Below are 26,715 nucleotides of genomic sequence, written 5' to 3' on the forward strand. Positions count from 1 at the left end.
GGGCCTCTGTGATGTGGAGTGCCATTAATGGGTTAACTTCATTATAATTTGCCCAGGCATTTCTGTGTCCGTGGAACATAGTGGAGACGTTGTTGTTGTTAACGCTGCTGCTTCCATTGGCTTTGTGTGCAGAAACAGGGTGTGACGATGAGTGTAGGAGTGAAGGAGAAAAGGATTTTATGAAAAGTAGCAGTGTTTCGACGCTGGGCCAGCACTGTTTTCAATGATGCTCTTTGTATGAAAAAACTACGATAAATACACGGCTGTAAATCATCATTTTCAGGGAAAATAATTCCATTCCCAAAGCTGAAGAGGACACAGATCCAAACGTAACCCTCGTACTAAACTGACTGTTTAGGCAGAAAAGAACTTTTAGTATCAAAATGTTTGATATGACTCAAATCACAGGTTAGTCAACTATTAGAGGAGTTTTAAACCAATATGTCTGACTAAATAAAGGCTTTTGGTTTAACGTTCCTCAGTTTTTTCATCCTCAAGAGTGCGTTAAGTTTCCCTGGACTAACTGCATGTGAAACTGAGTCTTTTCAGATTTTAATTTGTGTATTTTCTGGGACATTTTATAGTAAAATCAATAAGTAACAATCAATTAAAACGTAATTCACAGATTTGTTTAATTCATTTAATTTGTGTCCCCAGTTTCATTTGAATAGAAGATGAAATACAACAGTATGCAGAGTTTAAAAGGTTACCATTAGCAGATTTTAATGATAAAATGAGATTTTTCAGGCAGCAGGTCCACAGAAGCATCCATTCAGGATTGTGCTTTTCACGCATTTAGTTACAGATTTTAGTTGGACCACAAGCAATGAATCTGGATGAAATGAATCAAAGCGAAGTGAAACTTGCTCCACATACTGTCTGCAGGCCTCTAATGCTACGTGGCAGTTTGCAGGCTGTTTTTTAAGGCTCCTTGTAGCCTAACTATTGTATTTTACTCAGGCCAAGATGGTTTTACTCAGGCCACGCACACTTATAAATTTCAAAAAGGAAAGTGCATGCAGATCAAAAACATGCACTCCGCTTTCTCGGTTCAACCAAATGTCAGATTACAGACCACAATGCTCGCAGCTGCGCGGGTTTGTCCTTCGCAAATGAAAAGTCTCCTCTTTAGCTTCACTGTGGGATCTACAGTACTGTACCCCATGGTGGCACTTAGCGAAATGTGACTTTAATGCACTTTGTCCAACACAGTATTATAAAGATCCCGTACTTGCGTGTAAGCGCACAATGTTCTGTACGAGATGCTCTTCAAAAAGCATTAAAACCTTTTTCAGGATTTTCCATTTTCCTTCCAGATATGAAAAGATAAATGGCCTTGTTGATAGAGTAAATACACTGCGGCGGGACCAGTTTCAGAGAGTGACTTCCCTCAACAGTGGCTTGTTTTTAAGGTAGGGTAGTGGTCTAGTGCTCAGCCTCCAGTCACCAAAGTATGTCCTTGTTCAGGCGTGAGAGTCCATTGTGTTAGCAGTCAGAGCAGAGAGTCCCCTCTGAGTTGGTCTAAAAATACTCCAAACCACCTCTGCCCCGAACTGCACACCGAGGGGCAAGAGGAGCTGCATGAGGCTCGATGAGTAAACCTGCAAACATGCAGCACTTAGCAATGCATTTCCCCACAATGTGCTCTGCAACAGAACAACTAACCAAGCTAGTAATTCAGGCAACTGTTGGAGCTTTTGCTGACTGTGGTATAAAATGTGTTCTAATGCAGGGGTTAGAATTATTTGTGCAGGATCCCCCCTCTCTCATTGACTCATTCATCTGTACAAAACCATGTTGTGATGTAGGCTACTGCTAAGTAAAACAAACTAGGCTTACCAATTAGCGTGATCCCCGTCCCTGCCCTTCACAGCTCAGTCGCATTATCTCTGCTTGTCAGTATTTCAGTAATACGTCTCTCAGCAGCTCTTGCAGACGGAGGTGAGTCTTTAATCCTGGGTGTGATGCGTCTTTATTCGGCAGTTTTTCAAACAAAACCTCTGCACTGTTCAGGAAAGCCTCCTTTACGCATTCTCCGTCTGTGAGTCGAGTAATACGTTCTGAAATGTTCTGGCCAGCCTCTGTAGCCTGAGGTGTACCTGAGGTTTAAAACACAGAGTGATTTTCGTACGCTTAGTTTCACTGCACTCAGACTTTGTCGTCCAGCTGGCTGAAGAGGCCTGCTCGCTGTGCCACGCGCACATTGGTGCATTGTGGTCTCCTCCCTGCCTTGTGGTTACTCGTCACAGCACCTGCACTCTCGTACAGGAGTACAAGGACACGAGTCGCGTGCTGTTTTTTTTGCAAATGCAAATTTGCCCTATCATGTCAGCATGAATTCATCATGCTGGTTTAATCTGTTTTATCACTAACCGAATTCATCAGCTGATGCATTTACCAAAGCAGTGACATATGTCAGTATTGTAGTATAGTACTGCTCTCTCTGAAGATGACCAGGTGCCCAGAGCAAAAACTACATGCTGTTAGGAGTGGACAATAGATTGGCCCTAAAATATTATCATGATATTTCAGGGAATCCTGCGATATCGAGACTCTTATATGACAAAATATGGAGCACAATTCGCTGAAGTTTTGAAATGCTATGCCGAGTCAAGGCAGTTTGTCCGCTTGCCTTAGAACTCACAATACCTGTTGATACCTCTCCTCACATCTTGCTCCACTTGAACTCAACCGGGTGCTTCTGCTTGAGGTGGTGAAATCATTTTGCTGTATTCCGCCTTTTGCTGTTACATTTGTCTTGCACATCTCACATATCACCGCGGTTTGTTGTGCGTCTGATCTTTTGTAACCAGACCTCCACCATGGAGCCGGCAGCAGTGGTACTTTCAAATTTGGGCATTATCATGATGTAATTATTTTATCATGTTAAAAGTTAGATTGATGGCACACCCCTAGTTCCTATGATGATCCGTGAACATTAAGTCCCATGGCTTTGTGGTTTTAACTCTCTGAACCCAAAACAGTTTGGGAGCTTTTTTTCGCTTCTGTCACATTTTTACTTTCTGTGGCTCATTGTTCACTGTATCGCAACCATGGCTACAAGTAAATATGCCTTTTGTGCAGTCCTTATAATGCCATAGATCATCCAAAAAAAGGTCAAAAAATTTTGGTGGAAATTTTTAGATGAGACATGTTTTTAAGATTTTTAAGAAAACATGCCTTTCAAACCCACAATGCGGGGTGTGTCAGGTTCAGAGAGTTAGCCAGTGTGTTTTCTGCAATCCAGGATCTGAAGGAAGGCTGTCTGATACAGTTGCTTGATAGCTGATCTCCCTCCCAGGGCTGAAAAGACACTGAGAGCTCCAGCCTTACCTCAAGGTCAGGGTCAGCCTGTTACACAGTGGGCGACAGGAAGCCAGAGGGACTGCCATCTCTAAATGCCTAATGAGCCTCTAATTGATATCCAGCTGAAAACCCCACAGAGTGTTAATGCCAGTTCCAAGGAAACTATATTAGGTTCCTTCTTCATTTAGCCAACAAGACATAGGAGGCCCTGAAGCATGCATTTTTAACATGGAGTCACAGAGGTAATGAGAGCTAACGACACAGTGGTTGGTCAGAGAAATCGTCAGTGTTTTCACTGTGAGAGCACTGATAACACCAACATTTATACATATCTCTCCTTTTGTGTTTGTTTTTCTGTGAGACCTGCCTTTGAAAGCAGGAGACCGTTAACTCTTTCATTAATGTGTTCCTCTTTTGGTCAGTCATGGTTTTTGTGCCTCCTCCAGCTGTAGTCTGGGATCTCGCCATAAAGAGAAAGACGGAAATGCATTTCACGACCATGTTAGCTGCAGTATTAAGGACTGAGTAATGTTCCCATCAGCTCCCACTCTTTTATGAGATGTAACTGCTGTAATGAGATGGATTTTAAGAAAGGGGCTAATCTTAGGCAATGCTTTAAACCAGCTCTCTAACTGTATCCCATTCTCCACGCTTTTTGAAGGCTCCAGCCCCTCTGCCAGGACAGCTTTCAGACTGCGTTTGCCTGAACGTTTCATTCATTTCGATCAACACCGACTATGACCAATCTAGCACCGGAAATAGCAGTGGCTATAAAGCAACTGCAGACTTTCCGTGCGATGTGGAGTGCAGACAGGCAGATGGCATGTGTTTGTTAAGAAGGTTAGTATTGTTTAAAGTCGATCCCTGTTAATTCGCTGTGCTCGGATGATGGCTCGTCGCGCTGTCATTCAAACACATACCTGCCACTTAAAGCACGGATACCTGCCAGGCTGCCACTCAGATGTTCTATTTTCGTTTCTTCTGATAAAATGTTGAGCACATTTGAGGCTGGTTTCTTAAAGTAGGTGTTGGAGGTGGTTGTATTGTTCAGCCGCTTACACTGAGTTCTTCACCTTGGCTGTCCAAAGCCTTTGTGTTCGGTGGGTACGGAGTGCTTTTCAGCCTCTTTCTGCTGGCTCCCCACATGGCAATGTTAGTGACATGTTTTAACGAGCCGAGGTCTCAGCACAAGAGGCAGCGTTTCTCATTTTGGGGCTAGACTTAAAGGGCACCTGAACTTAAAGGATGCAGCAGCAGGTGTTGCATTGGTTTATGGGTACAGGCTAGCCTTTAGAAATTGTAATCACATTAGAAATTGCATTTTGCTTATGGAAGAGACAAGCAGCTGAGCAGCACTTCCACGTCCATTTCAGGGGTCTTGTGTGTGCTCATGAGTAGATCTGTGTAGTCTAATGTGCTCAGCAACGCAGGTGCTGCAGTACGCTGTACCTGGACCGTGCAATGCAAGCCAATCACCTCTTAAAACAGTCAGCGGCATGCGTAAAGCTGGGGGTGGAAGCTGAAATTCTAGCTTGATGCAAATGAGATTGAAATTCACCTGGAAGCTCCTTAAAACTGACAAGAGGAAAGCGATGCAGTGGTGTGTCAGGAAGACCCTTGCCTTCATTACAGATACAAACAGTTGAGTTATTGAAGACTTAAAGGCCCAGTGTGAAGAATTTAGAGGCATCTAGTGGTGAGATTGTACATTGCAACCAACTGAACACCCCTCGCCTCACCTGAATCCACCTGAATCCATCTCCTGGTTGGCTGTTGATCTTACTTGTTCATGACAGAAAAGCATCTTCATGAAGGATATTTGTTAATTTCTAAAACTCAACTGACTGCCTTTTGTACCACCTCAGACTGAGACATGGAGCAAATATAACATTATTTTTACTTTCAATACACAATTAAAGGGGCCACCTTGTTATTCTCAAACATGTCTTTGCTTGTTATTTTGATATCCCGTCTCGGCAAATGTAACTTAAATTAATTGGTGATAACAGTGGTTGGTGATTTTTCCTTTTTCAGTGTAAGTAATTGGTCCTCAGTGACCTGTGTTTTATTTCTCAGACCTTTGGCAAAGAGAAAATATGGTCAGGGGAGATCTGAGACACCTTGTTCCGAGCGTGGAGTCTGGTCTAAGCAGGCCAATTTGTCTGAGTGCTTATTTCTCAAACTGGCAGAAAGAGTCTGAGACACAGCCGAGGTTTCTTCATGATGTGAAGCAGTCCACTTTAGCCAGCGTAAAACAGGCCAACACGAGTGGCTGGACTTTACACAGAGGCATTTGTATTACATGAAAGCTTAAACACTCACGGCCTCTGAGAAGGAGATGAGAGGGAAAGCTTAAATGCCATATTTATCAGTGCAATGAGGACTTACAGTGTTGGTCGCATAATTTGTTTTGATCGTTTTTCTGGCCTTTTCAGTTAATAATACAGAATCCCAGTGGACAAAGGAGAATTACGCGTTCTGCCTCATGATTGAGATTTGAAACGGCTTTCTTTGGGACTGAGATTCGAGCGGATGTTTTTTGTCTAATTGAGTGCCCTTTTTCTGCTTCAGCAATCCATATCGTCGTAAGCCAGACGAATAGCACAGGGAGGTGTTTTGCCCTTGCTTCTCTTCTAATCATCATCTTCTGGGGGGGGGGGGGGGGGCAGCAGCTGCCTGGCCTTTCTGACCCTTCGAGCTTCAAGTGACAAAGGCAGTCGACCTTGGGAAATGTTCCGTGTCTGTCAGTGGCCACATTTCTTTAACCCCAAACCATTAGCTGTGTTCTCCAGTAAAGACGTTTTCACACATGCACATGAAACCTCGCATAACCAGACCTCTTCAGACAGGTTTCATTTGAGCAAATCAAGAAAGACATCCAAGAGATAAGAGCTAGACAAAATGAGCGTCTGTTTGAAGCGATGGCATTTCATTAAACGATGACTGTGTGGGATTTCACAAGTGTTTTATTCACGATAGATTAAAAAAGCCAAATATTACCCCAAGCATGCCCTCACAGACACTGTTTAAATCCCTCCAAGCTTCCAAAGCCCTGAACGAAAACATTTCAATAAATAATCAATATATGCTGTAATATAATCAAACTGCGAGTTCTGGAGATATGACTTTCTCTCTGCTTCTCATTATTATTGCTGTAACTTATTTAGGCTCCCATTGGTTGGATCGGCTTAATTAATGTGTTGGCAATTCAGTGTGAAATTCAGATTAAGTCTTATAAAGTGTTCCCCACAGAGAGCATTGTGCAAACTATAATTAGAAAATGAAAAAAGTACGAAGTCCATGTGACACCCTTGAGGAAACTTGATTATTGTGTTGCTGTGTTGTCTGAAGACTTCTTTTGTGCACAAATGACATTCTGCGAGCTTCTGAAAGTCTACGTCTTAGTTGTCCTTAATGAGTACGAGGAAATCAGCTGCCTTGACGCTGCAGGATATCACAGAGGGAGATTTGAGGGTTGGTGCAAGGACTCCGTGACGCTCCGGTGAATTCATTGAATTACACTGGGGGGCGTTTTTTTAGCGTGGACACATAAGGAGCCGTTTGTTTGACAAATACTGGATCATCACTCTCATAACTTAATTTTACTACCAAACAGTGTCCTCTTTCCAAAAGTGCGGGCTAATTAATTCTCTATAGAGCAACTTAACTGCCAATTGTATTTATGGAAACTGCTTGATAACTTGAACATATGTTTCTGGGGCCAATGCGGCTTTAACCAATTAATCTTTGTAAAGATTCGATAATGTTATTGCACAAACAGAATGAAAAAGACTGGATTCAGACACTGGATGGCCACATGAGTTTTGGGAGTTGCCAAATTAGATGTCTAAAATCTTTTGATGGACTTTGTTTATGAGGAAACAACCAAACAAAATCAGTTTCGGCATGCCTCCTTTTAGTGTTTATCACCACTGCTAAAATCTCCCACACACAAAAATTTCAACCCCCCCACTCCCCCGTCCTTAACTGGCCACCTAATGACATAATGACACATTTGGTCGGAGTGCTTAGGAACTCAGTGGGTCCGCATCACAACTCTGAAAGAAGCACTTTATGTCAGATCTTCCCCCTGAAGAGGGTGACAACTGTCTGCTGTCCCAGCCTGCCCTTTGACAACCAGCCCTGTAGACACCTCACCAGCCACTGTTTGTGCTCCCTGTTGGAAAAAGATCATCAACAGAGCGCACACATGCAGTCCACTGCACAGACTCGCCACGCCACTGAGCCGGGATTGTCAAATTGCATCTGCCGCTTCTGCCGGATGTCAATACGAGGCTCTTTCAGTCAGTTGCTGCCTCGAGTTAAAGGTTTTATTTCACTGTGGTTGCCTTTGTAGAGAACTGTTGGGTGTCCCCTCTGGAGGGGGATCTGGACTGTGGCTCAGGCGAGAGAAATGTAGCGCCTCGCTGCCCTCAAAGCCGGATTTGGAGACCTGCCTGCTGTCTGCTCATGGTGAGTCATCTCTCAAGTTTCACGGCACTTGAACTCGTGTATATAGCCGGGACCTTTATACCTATTGCAACATTACACCAAGGTCATCACGTGAAGTAACGTTCACAGAACAATAGATGCATTGTTAACCTCATGTTTGCAAGCAGACAACAATACATGCATGTTGTTTATCTGTGCTTTGAGTCTGACTCGTATTGTGAGCACAGTTGTTCTTTGCGTGGTGATTCGGATGGATGCATGGGTAAACTTGCATGTTTGACCATGTTTATTATTCTTTTCTTTCATAAACCCTGGAATTCATACAGAAGCCAATCTGCCTCTGGTCATACCGCTTTTGAAATGATAGTTTAATCTTTTAGATTACAGTAAAACTCGTTGTGTGGTTGTCTTATCAGTCACTTCCATCCAATTTGTGTAAACATGTCATGTAAAACAAGTTCTGGGTAAACAAGCAGGACTTGTAAATATACCATATTAATGTTCACTGCTGTACTTCATCAACAAGGGAAGCTGTTAGTATGATAATAATGGATCAGAAACTTTTCCTTTTGCTATTTTTCTGAATTAATTTGAGCTTGTTCATTATTCAAGATCAATAAGAAAAGTATTTATTTATTTTTTTAGCAGCGCTCCCAAATTTAAAAATGGACTGTTTTTGAAACAGACTAGTCAACGGATGTTCTGTCAGCCCACTAACTAGTCAGCCTTGGAGGAATTACCTCATCATGATGCGTCTTTTGGGGGAGGGAAGCTGCCTCTGCAGAATAATAAGAAAACTCTTATCATTAAGAAATACGTTCATGTCGCTTGCTTCTGTTTACGTCGTGAACTTTTACAGTCCGTGCTGTAGAGGTGCTGTCATCTCCTCTGAAGACGTTGCCTGTCAGAAAAAAAGTCTTATTTTTAAAAAGCGTCCCGAGTACTGATCGATGTGTCGGCTTGGGGCCATATGTAATTACTCTGTGACTGGCCAGCCATGAAATTGTTGTTTGGCTCTGAAATAGATCCAAAGTCATTTCATGAGAAGTTTTTTAGAGTGAGGTCTTCTGGTTCTGCCGGAATCAGAATGAATACAACATTAGCAGCACCAGGAGTTGGTTTGGCTTGTCCAACAAATAAGGTAAGGAGTTCACAAAGGCATCTGCCAGTGACCTCTGCAGTCTCATTACCAGGGTTTAGCACCGTGTCATCCAAACGCATTATGTCTGTAGTCTATTTGGTATTTCAAGTGTGTGAGGACGAACGACTTCTGTCAGCTGTTTAAGGGAGTGTGGTGCTCGCAGGCTGCACAGAGGTATGCAGAGTGACAGCCGCTGGCTCGCATGCATGCAGCTGTGGCCGGTAAGATGCGGGCCGGCAAATGGAGTGGAAGAGTAGTCCCATTAAACTCTGGCTCTCCTCTGAGAAAGAGGCTAACAGCTCTGAACGCTGGCCTCTTGCTCCCCGGCATAAAGTGCTGACACAAATTTTTGTCTGACTGAAATGCCTTCTGACCGCATGACACTGGCTCTTTTCTTCCTCTGAGATTCCACCGGCATAAAGCTGGGGCTGCACAAAGGAGACAGTCTGCGAGCGCTGCTTATGGAGGTGGCATAAATTATGATCAGACCATAAACTGGTGCAAAGGTCTGCATTACTCACGTTTTAGAGGGTGAGGAAGGAATTTCTTTGTTAGAGCTGTTAATTGGGTTTATATGCGTAAAACCTTTCATTTTTTATAAAGGGTGTAGCACAGAATTCTGGACCCTGTACATACACGTTCTCCCCAAATCCACGGCTATTCATTCTTGTATCTTTGTGGCCCCTGTTTTTCATCTGCTGCACACATCCTGGTGAGCAACTTAATTTTGCCTCTCTGTCAAGCTAAACAGCTTCACATACACAGTACGTTCCTCGACATCTACTCAAAGATGCGCGAATCCTGTAATTCGCTAGTGTCCTGGACCGGAGAAAGGCCGCCTTGTCCCTTTTGGCGTGCAGCCTTGATCCGTCAGTTCCTGATTGACGCGGCATGCCTCCTGTGTTGGTCACTGGTGCGGACATGCACAAACATGACAGTGTCTCCAGGCACACACAGCACTGGATTTTAGTCCTCCAATTGTGCATGTCATCAAATGTGATGTGCCGTTAACCTCTGGAAACATTCGGTGTCGGCAGTTTGCAGTGTATTTTTTAAAGAGTAGAATCTGTGGTTACTAATTTCTGTTTTTCAGGTTCCCGCCACAATGAGGTCACCACATTTATAGGCTTTCCTCCAGTAACATTAGTCATGCTTTGACCAATCGGATGCTTCAGGCTGTAAATCTCTGCTGAGCGCCGGAGGGGACGATGATGAGAGTGATCAGTGTTGTCAAGTTGTTGCAGGGGATCTGAAGAAGATGGTCGCTCCCCAGTGGGGTGTGTGGGTGGTTAGCTACAGCCCACAGCTACTGAAGGGGAGCTGTGTCAAATCTGACACGCTGAAACCCACAAACGCCAACACTGACAGCCACTTGTGACGAAAACCAATTTACAGGCAAGACAAATTCTGTTTGAGTTGTGGGGGAGCTGTCCCGCCTGGCTTGATCTTGTTGCTTTAGTTTTTTAGTCATCCTTCTATGCTGGTAGGTAGGCTAGTTTCTTTTTGGGCTCTGTCAGGACTTGCAGTCACATATCTGCTGAAGATTTAGAGCCAGTGAAACAAGTGTTTATATTTCCAAATAGCTGGAATGTACAAGGAACATGATGCAGGTAGGATGCACATTGTTTCTTTGTTTTCAGTGTAATCCAGAAGCCACAGACCTGGATCACCAATTGGCCTGTTTGTTTTGAAGATAGGTGGATAAAGACTGAGGAATGCCATGCAAGTAGCTCTGTCTTGTCTAATGTAAAGGACTCTTGGCTTGGTAAATTTGTGACACATGGGAAAAACTCTCACACACAAAGACCTGGCCTCAGTTCCTGGTAGGACTGCCTTAGTCATGCATTCCAGCTTATAGTGTTTGGAGTGAAGCCAGTGAGGGATTGTGTTGTTGTGACTACGCTAGTTAGCCCACCACCCCAGAGCAAATAGCATGAACCTCGAGAATAACCTCGACCTCCTTGTGAAGCACCTTGTTAGCAGGTGAAAGAGAAGTAGCTGCTCACTTTATCACTAGGGGGCAACCGACCAACTCATGCTTCAACTCGCTGTGTTGTCCTTAGCATCTCGAACATGGCACTTCTGGCTCGTATGCTTGCAGCTACAAGCTATAGTCTAATTGTCATGCAGCTCATTAAGACATCTGTGGCTGGTGGATTACAGCTGGACACATCAGTTAGCTCTGGACGCAGTGGCCTGAGATGGGAGGCAGCTGTGTTGCCTGTGAGCAAAGAATCACTCTTTCAGGGGCAATTATTGGAAGTTGTACATGAAAGGGCTTCAAGAGGCTTCTTATGCCATTTGTCGCATGTAATAAGAGGAATTCTGTGTCTGTCTTGTCAGTAGAGTTATGCATACATTTTTTTTGCAGTCAGAGTGCAAATGGTAAAAGCTGTGATGGGCAGAAGGTTACCGTGTTAATGAATGAATAGCTTTTGCTACTGCTCCAATGACAGACTATTTTCAAAAGTAATTTTCAGAAGAATCCAGGCTAGAACAACTAAAAGCCTTCGGTTTAAGAACAGACTGCAATTGTCCATCTTGAAGCCTTGTCATTAAGCGTAATAACTTCCAGTGGTCTCCGTAATGGCTTGCAAAGTCCACAATGTACTAGCCAAGCTCCAGCACAGGAAATGAAGGGCACAGAAATCAGGCTGTGCTAATGTATGGTTTGAGAAATAACACTGCGTGAACTGCATGAAAAGCAAATCTGCATTGTAGTCTAGACTGAGCTGTACCGCAATTTCCTTCACATTTTTCTCTTCTTTCACTTCATGCATAATAATTGTCTGGGTAGAAGATACGACCCAGCAAAATTGTTGTGAATTAATTTTCCTTTTGTCAAAATTGGGACTTTTTCCCCCACCACTTCTCTCCAAAACCCTGTCAAATTAAGCTCCGGTCTGCAGTTTTAGCCTATAAATCATAATCTATTCAATCCCTGGCCTCACCCCACCTCAATTCATCCTGTGCAGTTTGTTGTATTGCATTTGATGTAATGCAACAAGACCACAACAGCTTGTGTATGAAGCTACACAAGCCCTAAATCTCATGAAAATGTTTTCTCGCCATTGACAGGCAATTGCAGACTATTAAGACATTTCATGTTGTGCCTCCTTCTGCCAAGTCAGCCATGGCTGCTTCTTCTCCATCGCAGCATTTAGCATAATTAATGTGTGCATGGGATTCCAAATGTGCAGCAGGCACAGAGGTAAACAGAGACATCCAGCTATCATCTGGGTTTTGAGGGAATTCTTTAAAGTGATGCTCCTTTGGGACCATGTATGCACAGGTTTGTTCAAATTCAGCTCCTCCCCTCACATCTCTGCCAGCCTTCATTGACAGCTGGGCCCAGCTAACAGCTGCCTCCCCTCCCCCCAAATCTAATACATTAAAAAACAAAAAGAGTTGTCAGCAAGCGCGCTTTGTAGGAGAGCAGATTGTTTTTTAAAGCCACAGTGAATTTGTGGGTGGTCTGCGTCAGCCAGGTTTAGCGCTGCCACTAAGTATTATTCCCATTATTGATTGATCTGTGAATTGTTTTCTCAATTAATTGTTTTGTTTGGAAAAAGTAAAAAATGCTAGTCCACAAGGTGTAGATTGACACCAATTTCTGAGGACATTTAAGATAAATGATAAAATGTAAGATCACCTGAACACGATAATGGTGGTGATAAAATGGACTGACTGGGTTTAGTGGACCACCGACATAAGAGACATCCACACTTCTGTGATATTCACGTAGCCAAAACGTATCACCTCGGTGACACTCATGACTTCTGAAGCCACCCACATACACAGCAGACATACATGTGGTGGCCACTGCCAATTATTTTGCGGATGAAGGGCCTGGCAGGGGTCCATTACGAAGGCGGTCTCTCCTGGGCAGCCTTCCTCTATAAAGTTCAGTCATGAAACCAAACCACGAGCAGACAGAAGAACCTTTTTTCACGTTTTAGTAGGTTGGGTTAGATTACACGGTCGCCCTGTGTTTTGATCTTCAGCAGACCATTTTCAAAGACCTCACTGGTAATCTGTGGAAAGGGAATGTCACTGTGATGTGGACTTTATCCATGATTATGGATTTTGGCTCTTGTTGATCACAGATGGTGATAATAATTTTATATCACCTGCAGTTGACCTACGGCATAAACTCCACTGGCGACTGCTTGGCTGAAAATCTTTATTTCATTAAATATGCATGCGTACCAGCATTTTGGTCCAGAGGAGTCACTGATGGACCTTTGGTTATTTCTCTTTTCTAATTCTGTCCTATCTCCACAATCCCTCCCCACAGTCTCACTGTTTTTGCACTATTTACACTCCGTGAAGATGGGATGTGTCAGCCTTACACACACTATCTCAAGAGGGCAGTAGCACTTAGCCTTTTTCTTTTGCTGATGTTGGCAAGGCCTGGCTCAGCCTGCTAATGTGCGTGGCATGAGGCCTGACGAAAGGCACACTCATCTGTCGGCTCGTGACCTTCAGCAAAGGCGAAGGACTGGAGGTGGTCCTGCATGTTTGCATCCACATAATTTCTCTTCACCCCTGGCTGATGGGTTCTCTTACTGAGCTAGGCAGAGAGCTAGCCTATATTCGCAGCTTAATCATCTTCTAGTTGATTGACAGATTCACATGTCTTCATCCAGAGTGTGTGGACACACACACAGACACACAGACATGTGCCCTCTTGGAGATGCATAGTGATTGCAGATATCACCCAGGAGAGGATGGAGTAGTCCTGTGAAGAGTATACTGTCTTGTTTAAATGAAATTAATAGGGACTAGACAGAATGAAGATGCCCTTTCTTTCATCTATAGCTCATTAATTTTCTCAACACAGCCTCATCAACCCAACACTGTGGATTACTCATAATAACAAACGACAATAATTGCAATGTGACATGAAAACAATCAAAGTCATTTAATGAAATGACTTATGATAAGTATCTTTCAATTAGAAGCCACTGAAAAGCATTGCTGCTGAAGTGAAAACAGCATGGATGATTGCCAGCATCTGTATGAGAGACTTAATGTCATCCTCAGGCTATCTCCATGCTTTCTCTCCAAATTTCCTTTAAGCCAGGCTCACGGTACTACGTGAGCGTGGGGGCAAGCTGCGGTTTCATCACTGTGTGTCTGAGCCACGTGATTGACACACGGTGCGATGGTGGCTGGGAATCTAAGAGACTTTTATTGGCGGTCATCAAATTGCCATCAGAGGTCAGCGGCCAGCTAACACGCTAATTGGGTCTCCATTTCCCGTGGTCTAGTCTGCGCTTTCAATCAAACGTCAGTCCAGCCTGACAGCAATCTGGTGGTGGGCTGAACTGGAAGAGCAAGTAATTTAAGATGTTTTCTCTCCCGCCCACGCTCCCTTCTATCCTTTATACTGTCTTCTCAGATCCAGATTCATAGCCACAAATAGCAACCCTGAAGGTATCAATGCCCTTGTGAGGCACACTAATGTGTTCTTTTCTGTGTGCTATTGTATCGCTGGCTGTGGAATTAATGGTGAGTCTGGATGAAAAAAGAAACGAGCATGTGAGGCTCGAGACGCACGTCAGAAACAAGAATTTAAGGTAGACATCGTGTTTGTAAGGACAAAGCTAAAGTCAGCTGTAGACCTGAATGCTCTTTTGCTTTCCACGAGTAAGACTGATTACTTGGAAAACAGTAATACAGTACATTCCTGGAACCTGTCAGTGCCTCTTTTTCACTGTTATCTTCAGGCATTTGCAGCCTCAAGGCATGAGCATCTCCCATGGAAACTGTCTGTGGATGAGATGAAAGGAAATTAGAGAGGTGCTGCTAATTCACAGTGGACAATGGAGTGAATGTGAACACGGTGGCGGTATACATGGTGACACAGGACTGGAACTACGCATAATTGGTTGAGAAACAGATTAATCTGTTATCTCAGTCAAACCGCGCTTATATGCATGCCGTGTAATTCACAGACTTATTTCCCCAGACGCGAACAAAACCGAGGCAGTCGTCCACATTCACTTTTGACAATTGGAACTGTTTTTCTGTCTTATTTATGAGTGGGCAGGCCGAGCTGAGCACAGAATCTCATTTGGTTGCCACCAAATGTCATTATGGCTACCCTTTTGACATCTCTTCTCCGCACCTGTTTGGATGCAGCTCCTTATTGATCTGTTCTGTTCTTGTCCTGTGGTTTTGAAACCATACCCACCTTCTGAATGTCTGATGACTCTCTGCCCACTGCCTTTGGGATGCGTTTGGTACATGGACTCCTTGTGGGTTTTCTTGACGTCACCGGCACTGTCTGTAGATGTCATAAATAGAGAGCATAACCTCTGTGAGAGGAAATGTGACCCTCATCGTCATGGTTCTTTCACCTTTACCTGACTGACAGACAGAGGCAGCTATTTCTGTTTTTGTTGTCTTTCACAGCAGTCAGTGGAAAATGTAATACGGAAATAAAGAGGCTACATGTAGATGTGACAGCACAGTATATGCTGGAATCCTGTCACAGAAGTGTTTCATCTGACTAACGCTAACTCTACCTTAACCATAGCTTGCTTTCCTTAACCATGATCTTTGCCAAAGCTTAACCTGCAGCGCGTACCTGAAATCTTTGCTAACCTTGTGTATTTGTCGTTGAAACCCACTGCAAACAGCAAATTGAAGCACACAGGTGTCACTGATTGGCTAGTTACATTGCTGCAGAGCAAAAGAATGCATCTGTATGCCCACAAGCAGCAATGCATGTTGAAGCAGCTGAGCTTTGCAATGGTGGCTGAAGCAGTGACTCTCAGTCTGCAGTGCATTTAATTTACAAATGTCTGTACGGAGGGTTAGATATTATCCCATACAGCTACAGTGTCTCTGCTCCGGGGCCTGTTTAAGTTGGTTTAAAGAGCTGCTACAATGAAAATCAAGTTTTTAACCTTGTTAAGATGTCCATATGATTTTTTTTATATGCTACAAGACATATCATGAGGGAAATGAGCGCCATGGCGGAGCATTTCCACCTTAAACTGCAGTCTAGCATTGAGTCTCAGAACCACAGATTGAGACATCCAGGGTGTCACACATCACACACCCGGAAACGATCCCGTGCAGGATGAGGCTAAGGTGAAATGACGGGTAGCAGAGGAGAAGCCAGGTGCTGCTATGTATCTGTATTTTGCAATATTCATTAAGATCATTTTCACAGAAAACTTCTAATGACTTTGGGGTCATTCACAAAAAAGGCACGTCAGAATAAAGGTCGTCCTCATAAGCTGCTAGTGCACTGTTAGCAAGATAAGGTTAGCTAGTTCAAGAGCATATGGCACGTGGGAGAAGGTTTCCCTCAGGGCTTTCTGCAGAAAGCAGCGTTTGCGTGCAGGCGAGCGGCAGAGGGGTGGGTGGAAATAGAGGCGGAGACTATTTGCATATTCATAGACTTGCGCATACATGAAGGAAAATGTGTAGACTTACATCTAAGCCATTTTAAGGCGTGAAGAGATTTTTTCATGGACAAAACTTCCAAACATGTAATTTTGATGAAGAGAGATGGAGTTAATCAATGCCAGGAGAAGAACTTCAAGCTCATTTTAGATGAAGACTTCTGTAACTCTGCCAGTTTATGAAGGAAGCCAACCCAGTGGTGGTTTTGCTCAACTTAGAAGCCATGCTAAGCCCATCAAGCACTCAGCTGCACTTGATGCACAATAGCCCAAGGCAAGGAAGTCCAGCTCTCTATCTGGCTCTGCTGCTCAGAGATACAAAGTTACTACAAGCCCTCAACAGGCCTCTGGCTAAGTGGCATGTGGTCAAGCATTTTAAGAAAACGAGTTTTACTGGGATACACACATCAACATGAAATTAGAGCAAGTGGAGGAGCTTGTGCTCGTTGGTTGTTTAGTGCTTCCCTTGAAGTGGCCAAATCAACCCATCTGGGTATCATCTGAGGGCTGCTTATGTCAGGCAGGCAGAACTGACAGCACAGACTGATAGAGATGCAGTTACTGTGTGTGAAACCAGCTTCAGGCTGGCGCTGGATCCACGTGACAGCTGTGCCAGGACGAGATGTGTGAGGATGTTATGAGATGTTATCACAGCCATTTTCCGCTTTCATTTCAAGGGGTTATTAGAAAAATGATTCACACCTCTTTGACTTTCTGTTTTTTATCTTTTACAACACTGAATCTCACTGGATTCAATTATTATTATTTGACTTAAAACTGGATTTTTAACACAAGGCCTCATTATTGGTGATGCAGCTCAAGTTCCTTATATTGTGTTTAAGTTCCCCAACATATTTTCAGCTTAATTAGCAGAGACCAGTTGGTACAGAAGGACTTGAGCTTTAGGCGCCCCTGAAGTTCTAAGCCGTGGGCCGAATGCTTGCTTTGCTCTGCTGGTAATCCAGACTTGGTGCTACATCAAATTAGTCGGCAGCCACCTCTTTTCACCTGTCTGTTTGGATCTGCAGCAGGAGGGCGTAACATGTGGGAGCGTCATACTTTCCCTCCCAGGTTTCAAACCCCACTGCGCAGCCACCCTGACCAACCTCCTGGAGTCACTTCTGCAGTGAAAAGGATCCGATCCCCTGCTGGCTTCCCACTGATGAATATGGCCAATTACATGTGTCTTCCAATAAAGCACAATCCAGAAGCACAGCCACCACAAATCAAGTCCAGGTTCTCTGCAGTCGTGGCTGAGAATTTTGCCGCTCACCTCGTAGATCGACCTTCACCGTTAATCAGCGTCAAATTAAGCGTCATTACATTAACTGTGATTTAGCGGTGTAAAACAATATAACGAGATGTCGGGGGTGAATGCTTTTTTTTGTTCTAGGCATAGTAGTTCAATTTTTAGATCCCCTTTTATATTATTTACTTTATAGAGATAATTAAATATTCACACTGTAACCTGGAGGGTGATTACAGTGAGAAAGGACTGCAGCTATCAAATGCCACTTGCAGAACACAAGATGATTCTGGTGAAGTGAAGGAGATGCTACAGGACCTCAGCTTGTTTCATCCTAAGAATTTAATTTCATCACCTGCTCAGACCGGAGACACAGGCTGGCTTTAAATGTCTCCATCTCAATTCAAATTTGCCAGCCTTGATTACCTGCCGTTAGTGGCCCTCTGCAGTGACCTTCCCTCCCCACGTCATGGCTCTGTTTACCCCTTTAAGCTGCCTGTCAAACATTGAACCTCTCCTCCTCCTGAGGCTCTGGTCTATTTGTCTGGGCAGGGTCAGGGCACCAGAGGCATACAAATAGCAGCCTGTGAGCGCATTTATGCAAAAACAAAATTTTCTGTGTGTTCTACAGGCTCGATGATGGGCATGTCGGTGTCACATGTCAGCAACGACGATAAGAGGCTATTATTTGGATTAGGTTTCGATTCATCATTCCATTAATATAACTCCTGGCACCTCTGCTCAGTGTGTCAATGCGGATGGTGCAGCAGCACTTCCAAATGGCCAGCAGGTGTAGCAGTGAGGTCTCTGAATGAAGAGGCAGGATGAGGAAGGGGAGTAGAGGGAGGACTGGAAGCAGCAGTCGGTGGGGTTAATCAAACTGTCTCATTTAACCATCCCTCTCTTTGTGTTTGACTTTTTGCATCATCGTCCGGCTTCATTTGTTGTTGAAATGGTAAACCTTTAAGAATCCTCCCTCATGTGTTTACCTGCTAATGCTATAAGAGTAGAATAGTCCCAAACATCACAATTAGGACTTCGCTCAGCAGCTCTCTCCTCCTCCAGCGTCTCCCTCTTTCAGCCTGCTCTGTGGCACAGCTCGGAGAGGTTTACGCCACGCGTTCACCGCTGCTCATCCACACAGTCTCGTGTTATTGTTCGCAGCAGCAACCAAGCAAGAGCGAGGGAGCATTAGAGTGGCACATTCACAACATATTAAAATCAGAGCTCGGCTGCCGTTCTCATTTTGATGTCTGCGGGGAAAAATGCTTTTTCATTAATCACTGACAAATGCCTACTTCCGCACTGTCTGCCATTGAAGAGATTAGGAAAGAAGACATGCAGCTGAACTTTAAAAAACTGTGGTCATGCAGCTCTGAGAGACTAAATGGGTTTTGTGCATTTAGATGATTTATTTCCCTCCTTGGCTCGGCGAGGGGAATTTTCTACACCTGCCTACATGGCTCACAGTATTTCATCCCATTATTTGGTCTTGCCCAGTCATCCACTAAAACAAACAGGGGAAAATAAAAGGCAATGAATTATGTCCTCCTTCATTTGGCTCTCTTTGGCTCTGATAAAGGTTGACATACAATTTCAGTTGCTTCCTTTGAACGAGAGGGTGAGAGAGGTCCAAGCTGGTTTAAACTGGGCATAGATTTGGTAATGAAACTGTGTGCCAGTTGGCCTGTGTAGGAGGACTTCTGTTGCCCCACAGGGAGATGACACAACCAGAGCACATAATAATTCACTTGCATATACAGTATGTGGGCCGTGTCAGTGTGTTGGAGAAGAAACACATTAAGCCCAACTTTATCGAAGCGCTTTGGACTTTAATAGAGGCCCACCAAGGAGGACATACCAGCTTAGACCCTCAACTTGTTGGCTCTAATTCTGTAATGTTACTTTGAAAGGTCAGGTGAGCAGTATTAGCCTAGCTTACAGCAAAGAGATGGACATCTTAAATGTGAACGTGTCACTTTGGGAACATGAAACCTGCGCCAAATGTCTCTGCTCTTTAGCACTGAACTCTCGAGGCTTGAGGTCCCAGATGGTGCGCCGGCGTTTGGTCTACATTACAGCTCATGTGTCGACAGAGAATAGATGAGTTACTGCTTTTCAGTTTGTGACGGTACATTCAGTCTGAGCGAATTCACCGCTATCAAGTTGCAAAGCAGGAGGAGTCCCTGCAGGACTCCATAAGTAAAGTCTGCATAGGCAATGGCAGGTGACTGGTGGATGGAGCACTCTGAAGCTTTGGACTGACATAAAGCTGAATGAAGTCAAACGCAACTACAATCCCCAAGGTGCAAATGATATCGACTCACTGACCTTAAGTCAGTTCATGTTCAGATTCTTGCTCGGCGTTTTGATCTCAGATTCAACCACTGACTATATAAAGATGGACGGGGGCAGGAAGTGGAACCGTGTCGATCATCTTTATGTACAGTCAAGCCTCTGACTGGTTTCTCCTCCTGCTGAGGCTCATGGGACTTGTAGTATTTAGAGCCACGATGGACATAACATAAAGCTACAGTATCATTTAAGTATCCAGGAGAATATTGAGGAAAACTTTAAAACAATTCTTTGGGAACGTGCTGTTAGAAACACCATGTTTTATTGGAGATCTCTTCCTGATACACTGCACATTTGTTTCATTTGACAGTTTGATCTCAGCTATTAGACTGTTTTAGATGAATTGTTCCCTTTCTTGGAAAAATGAAGCTCTCACACTTTAGTATGTGACACTGTCCTTAAATGTGGAGTGAACGTGCCGTATGTTTCATGTCAAAGTGTTGATAAAAAAGCTGAGGAGCTTTCAGGCGGTAATATCGGCCACCCTGGGATCCAGAACTGTCTCATCTGTGACGGATCATACCCTTATATGTTGCATCAGGATACAGATATCACCGCCTTCTCCTGCAAAGCAATGAGTGCAGGGGCATTAATCTAGATTAATAAATAATCTACCGTAGGCCAGGAGTGAAACTTTGTTACCAGCAACCTAAAGTGGTTTCTGCACCGCCCTGTGCAGCTCTCACCTTGTGAGCCGGGGCCTGACACTTCCCCTTATTGATATCAGAGTGATTTATGGAACTCTGCTCCCCCGACCATCCTCAGCCTGGAGATGGGCGTGTGATTTATCCCCGTCTGATGCTGCAGGGTGTCTACTGCTGGCAAAATGAGGGAGGAGGCTCTGACTGAACAAGCCCCCAGCTTGAGTCCTGTTTTTGCCTTTTGAGTGAGAGTGTTCTCTGCTGTGTTCAGATGCACCTCTGCAGCAGAATTTTGTTTTTAATGAACAGGTCCATCTGCCACTCTGCTCCCCTCACTCTTTCTCCCCAAACCCCAAAAGCAAGACGGTGTATAGAAATGAGTAGAGGAAATCGGTGGATTGTGGATGACTCAGCTTCAATTATACTGATGTTTCAATATAAGTATTCTGAAATAACGCTGTCTCTGCGACCGTTTTTATTCGATTAGAGCTAACACTCATGTTTCCCAGTCAGACCGCCCAATTCTACTGTAATTGTTCCAAGAAACGTGTGTCCCTGAAGGCAAAGTCCATTTTTCATTCTCAAACTGTTGATGCTTCGCTGTGCTGTGGGTGCGAAGGGATTTTCACTCCTGCAACAGCAATATTTAGCTGTATTTCTTTCACGGGTGACTTCTAATTGCCCACTTTAAGGTTTGGCGAAATTAGATTTTACCTTGAAACGTCCCCAGTTATTCACCTCTATGAAAAATTAAATTTTAGCGGTGGGCACTGAAGAATTGCCGTGTTTCAAGAAGCCCAATTTTCCTCCATCTTAATTTAAAACCTGTCTGCTCTTCAGCTGCGTTATGGGTAATCACAGTAAGAGCACTCCCATGGGAAACGTGTGTCCTCTCAAACTCTGTGATTGTGTCTGTGCGGTTTCCTCTCAGATGAGTTTTAATTTGGGGGCCAGGGGGAACATGAGAAAAATCCTATTGGATGCCCTGCAACACTGGACTTTGCCATGGTCGGCCCCATTAAAGGATACTTTATTGATTGTAAATAAGCTCTGTAATTAATGGAAGGTCACGGTGGTTCTCAGTCCAGGCTTAGACTCGGGGGGGGACGTCTGCACCTGCTGCCGGCTGGATTTCTTTTATGTTTAAAAATTTAGATGGAGCTTAGTGATTAAAAATTTAATTCATTTTACAGGAGGGTCGCAGTACGAGGAGACCTAAGATAATCCTCTAATATTCTCTACATTATGCCACGACGAAGCAATTCTTCAGGCAAGGTTTATAGCTAAACCTACATACTTTAATAACTAAAGCTGGCAATGCAATTTAAATGCAAGTTTAAAGCCTTTCACACAGGGGTCTGTCCAGTTCAAAAGGCACAGTTGAGACCTGTTTTGGAGACTGTTAATTCAGCCTTCTTGAGCCTCGCTTACAAATGAGCCGAGCCGTGTTTCATTTTTCATCAGAACAAACAAGCATGGCGCTCCGTGTGACCAGATGACAGTGGCTCATCATGCGGGCCTGGCGAATGTGCCTTTAAGTGGTTTTTAACACACTGGAGGAGCATTATGCCTGAGCTGTGGAAGAGCCTGAGATGGGCTGCATCCGCTTACGCACATTATCTGTGAGAGCATGCTGCTTCTTGGCTTCCCTTCACAAAGGCCGGTACACAGGGTCAGAGAGAGTGGGAATGAGCGATGTGTATGCTTACACCCTCAGATGAAACATTGCTTTAGCTTTGTATACGGGTACATTTCTGTGTGCGTGGCTGTCTCTCTATGGTGACCTGCGAGTCTCTATGTGTGTGTGCTCACTTGCCTACTCAGTATCCTGTCCTCTTAGATTTCATACATTGATTGCCTCTTCTAGAAATGGACAGCAGCATCTCTCCCTATTTTCTGCTCTGGCAGTTAGCAAACTGCTATAGCTTTGCCTGGTTAGCTCACTGCTGTACATATGGAAACAGATTTATCAGGCCAGACTGTGAAGTCCTCTGTATTTTATCCCCAGTCCTTTCGGCTGCAGTATGTAGAGCTGAAGCTACAATATGTGCTCACTGAGTCATGGCTTTTTAAGATTTTGATTTAGTATTATAACCACAGAATGCCGTCTGGCCTCCAGGCTAAGCAGACCAGACATAATAAGCTGCTCCCTGCTCATATTTTATGCTGAGGTGAAGTTGCAGTGAGTTGCATGGATACTTGCGTACTGTAGATGCCCCCGTACAGCCTTGCCTGTATCTCTGGAGATGAGCGTGCATGCCAATAGCCATGACCTGCTGCCACCTTACACTCTCTTACCTCTGTCTACGTCTTGTCATGGGAAGGCAGAGAATTCATACCAATGAATGGATTTCAGGCAGAGAGAAGGGCTTGCATGGCTCTACACGATAAGGCCTGTCCTTATAACTGGAGAACATTTTCCATACGCGTTCTGATACCTTGACTTCAATACTGGTTCCTGAATACTTTTTACGACTTCTTACAAAAAATGCATTACATATTACAGTAAAACTGGTTGTTTACATTAGTAGAAGCTGGTATGTTTGCTAAACGTGACCTCGCCATGGCGCTGTCCTCGGCGAGTGGAGATTTTGATTCCGAACATGGAGCTACTTTCTGCTCTTGAATTTATTTTGCGCACGTTAAAGTGTTTTCTTCAAATTCTTCATGTTTCTGGTCTTGGCAACAATGTGCTTTTGCATATATTGCATCACACGCTATTGGCCTTGAGCCTGATAAACTGGAGCCACACTTCTGATCTCTTCTTGGACATTTTTTTTTACACCTAAGTGATGCACACTGTAGACAAGCCTCTCAAAATACAACCGCACACACTTGAGCCCCCATCTCTGGGTGTTAGGTCGTGTTTTCCCTGCATACCTCTAAGATTGTTAGACAGCCAATCACCAGCTTTCTTAGATCTGTGTACAAGCATGCCGCATGCTTACTGGCCCACTGTAGCTGATGAAATGTTGTCTTGAGGTATGGAAATGTGGTACCAAATGAAGATAGTGTTGAAGCTATCTTCAGGGGCCATAAAAGTACTGAAGTTTGAGATACTGGGGAGTTAATTTAAGGTATGACATTTGTAGGCTTGATGACTGTTGCTGTAAGGTTAATATCCTTAGTTCTATGTTCATGGCAATTAACAGTGTAAAAATAGATTGTAAAAAATGTGGACTATTCCAGTCAGCCCACGTCACGATGCAGCCATTCATGTGTCACCGCTCCGCCACCTTGACCTGCTGCTTCTGATGTGACTAATGCTTTTCATCTATCCCTCTGGTAGGCGTAGGGATCACTTATGTGACTGTATCATGAAGCAGCTCTAATCATTGCTGGGGTTAAGCTGGCTTTTAACTGGTTCTTTCCCACAGCTGAGGGGTGCCAGTTAATCCAACTGAAGTTGACCGTAGAGCTAAGAGCTTTATCACACAGACACATATACAGGCAAGACAATCGCAGAGGTGATGCATAAAAGAAGAAAATGAGTAAAATATGGTGAGGATTGTTAGAGGAAGGGGTCAAGCAGTGAATAGAAGCTTCTACTAGGAAAAGCCTACATTTTAAGGTTTGCATCAGCCTTTGCAAACCAGTATTTCTGCATGTCTTAATGGTATTTATTCCAGTATCAATCACTGTCATACTTAACACCAGCAAATGAGGCGTGTTATGACCCAGCTCTCTAGTGGAAAGGGAAGCGACATAAAACTTGATGAATTTGGTAAAATCAACTTGTTTATTGCATGGATTGGTCATAAGTAACTGCTTTGAAAAGAATTGGTCACATGGTGCAGGGGCATCGGTGGGGAATACAACCTTTAGCATCTGCAGGATGATAATTGAACAGTAAGGCTTTGTCAAGACGGGACCAGCGGCCACGATTCTGCTTTGTTCCTGGATTATAAAGCACCACGTTACATGTTCTGCCCTTTGTGGCACATGCAATTTAACAAAAGGGGCCTCAATAAGAGAATTGTCATGTATTTTATTTGCCTGTAGCATCAGTTAACTCACTGCCTCGGCTCAGTTTCCAAGACAATCATATCAGGTGCTGATAACACGTTTATAATAGACAGCCCTGTAGGAGGCTCTTCATACAGTTTCAGATACCATTAAGGCTTTACTACACCAGAGAATAGCTGCATCAGGATCTGGGCCAAACGTTACAGAGAGGAATGTCAGCCTTTCCTCATGGACCCACTGATTCACATCAGGCCTCATTTTTTATTTATGGAGCCTGTCACAATGGCTGGGTGACACTGCACTGCGTGGCAAATGAGGTCAAAAATATTCATATTTATTGTCACTGATGCCTCTAAATCAGAGCAGCTCAAGTGTTTTTATTGAACTGGTTCTTACAATACAAAGATAGAAACGATGGTGTGATTTTTGCTTGGGTCTGTACCAAACATGCATGTTCCCTCACGTCTGGAGAATATGATTTGTAGGCCGGGGAATAGTCGTTTAATTGTGACATGTTTTAGCTCGGTGAAAAAAACGCACCTCCTGATGCACTTTGGTCATATTTTGATAATATTTTGATGAATTGTTCAGCTCTAACGCTTCATATCAGACCTCAGGATCTGCTGTCACCACCACTGATACCCAGCAATTACTCCTCTGGCAGGCCTGTCAGACACAAGAAGGATATTTATTGGAAAAAGGTGAAATTGGACTGAAAATGTACATATCTTATTAATAGCAGTAATAATACTGCATGTACTTTCTTCACTCCCTCTTGAGGTGTCCTAAAATAGCTAATTCATTATGTTTTGTACTTGAGACTTCACAGTATGACCCTGATGAAGGTTTGACAGGACTGATGTGAGGTGTGGTGCGTCACAGTGGAACACAGTCGATGCAGCATCTGGAATGCCTCTTTTTCCTTCTTCCACCCAGCTTGGGAACTGCTGTGAGGTTTTATTTCATCTCAGTGAACCTGTAGTTGTTGAAAGTGGCAGACGATGATTGGTCGGGCTTTAACGTGTGGTCTGCTATGACTCGACAAAGTCACAGCAAGAGTTCATGACTCCTCTAACACCTAATCTGACACAATGACTAGGGAGGAAAGTGGAAAGGTGTGCACACGACCTGCACAGAAGGTAATAAGTCAACGCCCGATTCTCTCCGTTTCCTTCCTTTGAATCCACATTCTGAAAAATAGAATTCTCACACGTGGGAAAGAAAAAATCTGATGGAAAAATGGTCAGTGAGTGTCACCACTCACCTTCTTTCAAAACAAACAACAAGCACAGCTGGAGGCGTCTCTAGAAAAGCAGCCGAAGTGATTTGAGGCTGGGTCTCATTTTGGCAGCTACAGTAGCTCCCCTCAGTTTCCCCCCCGGTGTATTTGTTGTTGTTCAGATCGACTTCTCTTTCAGCTCTCCCTCGTTTTCTCCACACTTGAGCTAAACTCCAAATTGGCAGCTGCCAGGACTGCACTCCATTTTCTGTCGTGTTGAGACCCTCTGCTGACGGCTTAATTCTACAAGAGGCCCACCAGACACAGCCTGATGAAATCCAGCATGTTTTTAAAAAAAAAGTCGTCTAAGGCTGGAGTTCAAAGGTTCAGCCTCAGTTTAGGATAGTCTGCACCTGCGTTACACTCAGCTGCTTAGACCGGCCCCTGCTCGTCTGGAGACGCCGTGAGTCTATTTGGGTTTGTATCATCAAGGGTGACTTAAGATTCTCGCGAAGACACCCTAAAAATAAAAGAACAACTCAGTAAAACCACAGAAAGATGTTTTAAGGCTCAGTTTCATCCCACCTGACTATAATATCATGTGTTGCCTCAATGCTATTGCCATTTCCCCTCGCTGTGTATGACGATAGTGCTATGATCCTCGAAGCCTTTTAGACCCCTCTCAAGGTCAGGAGGGGATTGTAAAAAACATTGGTTAAGCACGGTTTGGGGGGGGGCGCAGGGGGAGGAGGGCTTTTTGAGAGCTTTTCCATGTCCTCTTCTTTGAGGTGCTTTTTAATTGTTTGGGTCCAAAGCCGGCTCCTCAGCTGGAGCTCGTCTGTGGGGCTTTGCTGAGTCACTCCCACCTAATGGAGAACATCTGCTGCCACGCTTTTTACTCCTCACAGCAGAGATATATGCGCCTTTAAGGGGGGGGGGGTCGGAGGGTGGGGAGGCATTAGTAGGAT

At 44.1% G+C, this 26,715-nt stretch overlaps 1 protein-coding gene across 5 annotated transcripts in view; it reads left to right on the forward strand.

Moving 5' to 3' along the window:
* The first annotated feature begins 7,667 nt into the window (after positions 1 to 7,667).
* The window catches only part of tanc2b (tetratricopeptide repeat, ankyrin repeat and coiled-coil containing 2b), a 117,764-nt gene continuing 98,716 nt past the window's right edge, over positions 7,668 to 26,715 (forward strand). For all 5 annotated transcript variants that reach the window (XM_070990882.1, XM_070990883.1, XM_070990884.1 and 2 more), the window contains exon 1: positions 7,668 to 7,779. The gene's annotated coding sequence lies outside the window, so the exon portion shown is untranslated. The remainder of the gene's footprint in view (positions 7,780 to 26,715) is intronic.

Source organism: Chaetodon trifascialis, chromosome 21 (genome assembly GCF_039877785.1).
Source record: "Chaetodon trifascialis isolate fChaTrf1 chromosome 21, fChaTrf1.hap1, whole genome shotgun sequence".
Classification (NCBI taxonomy): domain Eukaryota; kingdom Metazoa; phylum Chordata; class Actinopteri; order Chaetodontiformes; family Chaetodontidae; genus Chaetodon; species Chaetodon trifascialis.